The 4,435-nt window shown below is 50.3% G+C and overlaps 1 protein-coding gene across 2 annotated transcripts in view; it reads left to right on the plus strand.

Moving 5' to 3' along the window:
• Nucleotides 1–3,006: 3,006 nt before the first annotated feature.
• Rgs17 (regulator of G protein signaling 17) overlaps nt 3,007–4,435 on the plus strand; it is an 89,357-nt gene continuing 87,928 nt past the window's right edge. The window contains exon 1 of one of the 2 annotated variants that reach the window (XM_013352346.2): nt 3,007–3,222. The gene's annotated coding sequence lies outside the window, so the exon portion shown is untranslated. Of the gene's footprint in view, nt 3,223–3,526; nt 3,607–4,435 lie in introns of those variants that run through there. The other variant, XM_026787337.1, reaches the window with a different exon arrangement.

The raw sequence follows: 4,435 nt of genomic DNA on the forward strand, positions 1-4,435 counted from the left end.
CCTTCATGTGGGTGCACCCCTCACGGTCCTGAGTTCCTTGCTTGTGCTCTCTCTCCTTCTGCTCCTGATTTAGACCTTGAGATTTCAGTCCGGTGCTCCAATGTGGGTCTCTGTCTCTGTCTCCTTTCATTGCCTGATGAAGGTTAATATTCAGGAGGATGCCTATATGTTTTTCTTCATATAGTTTGAATGTGTGCCACGTGGCACCATCTTTCATAGGTTGGGCAGAAGAAATGGTGTTCTCTATTGTATGTGTTTAGAAACAACAGATTCTGGTGAGAAGCCATTGGCTCCAAGAAGAACCAACAGAAAACAACAAAGCCACCTTTTCCAGGCTTGTGATTTATTCCAGCATCCATTTATTCATTCAATAGGTAGTCTCCAAGTTGATACTATGTGCTGACTCTTGTTCTGAACTGCAGAGATGCAATAGAGAAAAAGTGAAGTTTTGGAAGATTTTATTCTAATATGGGGCAAAAGGGTAGAGACTAAACAACTAAATTGAATATTGAAAAAGTATTTCTCTAATAAAATGATTCAAGGCAAGGGGATCCTTCTAAATAGAAAAAAAATGTTTGCCTCATTGGATCAGTTTGCATGGTGGTCCTATCAGGCCATTCTTAGGAGTAGATGTCTCCATGGAATTAAATAGTCTCCTATGTAAGGAAGTACATGCATAGATTCCAGGAAGAAAGAACAAGAGGTACCATATGCTGTCAGGCCTATGCAGCCAGGAAATCATAGCTATGATCCATAAAAGCAAGATAACAGCAAATACAGCTGGAAGGCTATGGAACAGAACCTCCCACGGGAAGAGATGGATCATGGGCTGTATTTAAAATACAAGGAAGACTACTGGAGGATCTTCAGCAGGCACATGACAGGATCTGTATGCCTCTAGAAGATCATTAAACTGCTATTTAGAGTGTCTGGGGAGGAGAAAACAAGGAATCCAAATAGAAGGCCTTGAGCTAGCCAGGTGAGAGACGGCGTCGGGTTGGATCAAGGCTACCATGGTGGAGAGGGAACAGAGTGTACAAACTGAGTATATATTTTTGAGGTAGAGAAAATATGACTTGCTAATGAAATGAATGAGGATGAAGGCAAGGAGGTAAAGCAAGGATGACTTCTACATTTTTTGGTTTGGATAACTGGGTTGAACAATCCAAGGAGGAACAGGTTTGGAGGGGGTGGATTTCCGCCGCTCACTTCCTGAGATGCCTGTTAAATGTGATAATAATAGTATCTACCTTGTGGGGTGGTTGTGCAGAGAGAAGAAGAAACACATGAAAAGAATTTAGGCCAGTATCCAACAGGAACTAATTGCTAAATGAATGCCAATAATGATAGCTGTCGAAGCAAAGGTGGTTGTTCAAGAACTATTAATGGCTGTAATTCTGCAACGAAGGTGGGTCAACAAAAGCTCATTAGATTAAAGATACAAGGGTAAGAGGGTGACATGAGGGAGTCCTTACTGCTCATTTCATTTTCGGAGATTTTTTTTTTTGGTCCATTATGGACCAATAATATAGAACATTTCTCTCCGTCAATCCCTGCATTGAAACCCCAATTCCCAAAGTAATTGCGCTCAGAGGTGTAGGCTTCCAAAGTGGTTAGATGACATGGATGAAGCATCATGCATGGACATAGCGGTCTTTATACGCGCCACACCAGACGGCTGTCTTATTTCCTCCAAGCATGTGAGGACAAAGCATTCCATATGTCAGTACTTGACCCCTCAAAAAAGACCCAATCTGACTACATCTGATCTTGGACTCTCTGACCCTCTCCAGTATTGTGACGAGTTAGTTTCTGTTGTCTGTGAATCCCCGTTCTGTGATATGTTAGAGAGGCCATAATGAGTAAGATGAACTTTCATAATCTCCAACAACAACAGCAAAAACAACAAATGAATTGCCCTTAAAATACAGCAGGCCAACTATGACTGACTGAAGCACTCAGATGCCATGGCAATGGTAAATTCCTACAAAAATTTCTAAATTTCCCTCTCCATTTCTGTATTTACTGTATTACAGACCAGTAGAGTCTGTCGATCAGTTCTCTGGAGCGCATTTTCGGGGCCTTAGCACACAAAGCCCAGGGTGTCGGTGAAGAAAAGACACACTGAGTTATATTAATTGAAGGAATACCAAAGACAGTACTTGCTACAGGAGGACCCCAGCAGGGGGCCGTCACATGACATCTACAAGCAATCAGTTCTAATTAGGTGAAAGGAAGGAGTCTAATCATTCCTGCGGGAACGCACTCCTCTTCCCACAGATGCGGAGTCGAGAGAGACAGGCATCCGTTTTCCTTGCTCCCCCTCAGAAACACTTCAGTCTAATCACACGAGATGCAATCTAGTGCTTGGAATGCAGTAAGCATCCAAGGCTCCTGCATCCTCAAACTGGGCTCTGCTGGGAAAAAGAAAGATTAGCAATTCCTGTGCCTGACAAGTGGTTCTACCTATAAGGATGCTTTAGGGCCCAGGTTTCCACACCCCCGCTAAAAGTTCTTGACTCCTGCTTGTTTTAAATTTCTCTCACTGAACCCCAGCTCCAGTGGTCCAGAGGGTGCATACACCTAAGACCAGAGAGCGCCTAGGGTATTTTGCCTTAGGGTATTCTGGGGTAAGACATCAATAAAGTAAAAGACTCAGACTTACTTAACTTTACACTGTCTTGAATCTCCCAGATGAGAGGACTGAGGCCAACCCAAGCCTAAGGCGCCCTGCGTGCCTGAAAGACCTGCAAGCCTGGTCCCAGGGACTAGGCGAACACTACTCCGGCTGTGGGTGAAAGCAAATTACGAGGGCCCTCTTTACAAAATGTGTCCTTTCCAGGAAGGCACCCCGAGCCTCCCCACTGGTGTCGCCAGAGCCGCCTGGCACCGAGACACCATGAGCTCGGTCCCCGGGCGGGTACACCAGGCAGGGACGCGACGGTGACTCACACGGCCGCGCGCCCGCGGGAGGGGAGGAAGCCTCACCTCCGGCCGCGCGGGGCGAGGGGCTGCGAGACGCATGCGCTGCGAGCCGCTCGCTCCCTCCCCGCCCACCCCAGCCTCCTCCCTCTCAGCTCTCGGCTGGCCTGGCTCCCTCTCCGCGTCGCCGGGTGCTGAAGTTGGGCGGATGGCAGCAAGCCGGATCCTCTAGAGGACGGAGCAGCCCAGCCTCGCGCGCCCTCGGCCCCTGGTGCGCTCACCCACACCCCAAGCCACCCGGTAAGGTGCGACCTCTGAATCCTTGAGAGGATAAGAAATGACATAAAAATGTCTGCTTTGCATTGATGGGTGGGTTTGATTTTTTTTTTCTTTTTTCATTTTGCTTCCCCGCTCCACGGCGAGGGGGGAGGTGTAGGAAAGAGTGGGCGGAGGGGGCGTCTGTCGCCAGTGCGCTGGTTGGTGAGACAGTGGGGTGTGCGGGTCTCTGTGGGCAGCACCGCCCCGTGGCTCCGCGAAGTTGAATCCCGCGTGGCCCGCCGCAGGGCTCGGTCCACTCGCGTTCCCCCGGCTCTGCAGAGGGGCTGGACCGCTGTCCTGCCTGGTCGCGGCTTTGGTGTACGCGCTCCCACGGAGAGAGAGCTCAGCACCTTCGGGGACCTGGAGGTGAGACGGCTCTGCGGTGTCGGAAGTGGGGGGGGGGAGCGCAGGGGTTTGGGGTCCCCAGTCTTTTCGTGGCTGTTTGGTCTCAACCGCGAACCACCTTGGATGGTCTCATCTCTCTATCTTTTGGTGCCTTTAGGGACAACAAGCGATTCGGATACAGATGATGGTTTTACAGATACCTTGAACAGCTGCTGTGCGTGTGTGCGTGCGTGTGTGTGCGTTTGTGTGTGTGTGTGTGTGCGCGCGCGCGCGTGTGTGCAGAAGGTGAGAGTCTCTTTTGTTCCTCCCCCACCCCTTAGTCCAGAGAAAGCGAGTTCTGAAGTGCATAGCAACCGGGTCGGTTTTACAGCCTCGGGTGGTGGTGGGGGGAAGGGGGCGGTGAGGACCAGGAACGCCCACCAGCCTTCAGCGCTGCCCCGCTGGGTGGCATCACAGACTTCCTTGCTGTGGGAGCTGGTTCTCCTGACTACGCTTGGATCGCCGCTTCTAGCTGCCTCTTCACTAGCTTCCCTCCTCCTCCTCCTCCTCCTCCTCTCTTTTCTCCGACTGCCGCAGAGGCTGGGTGCAGACACTTTCCTGTTGTCTCCTCTTCTGTCTTGGTGAAAAATGTCCGAGAACCTGAGGATGGCGGAAGGACAAGAGCATCGGGTGGGGACCTGTTCTTGGCTAGCTAAAGGCGACTTGCTGCGTGTCCCAGGCAGTCCGCACCACTCACTTGAGAGTCTGAAGGCTCCCAGAGAGACTGAGCAGAGGGTCACCTGGTTTAAAATATACCGGTGCAAGACCAGCCGTGTGTGTGTGTGTGTGTGTGTGTGTGTGTGTGTGTGTG

This window comes from Microtus ochrogaster, linkage group LG9 (assembly GCF_000317375.1).
Source record: "Microtus ochrogaster isolate Prairie Vole_2 linkage group LG9, MicOch1.0, whole genome shotgun sequence".
In the NCBI taxonomy this organism is placed as follows: domain Eukaryota; kingdom Metazoa; phylum Chordata; class Mammalia; order Rodentia; family Cricetidae; genus Microtus; species Microtus ochrogaster.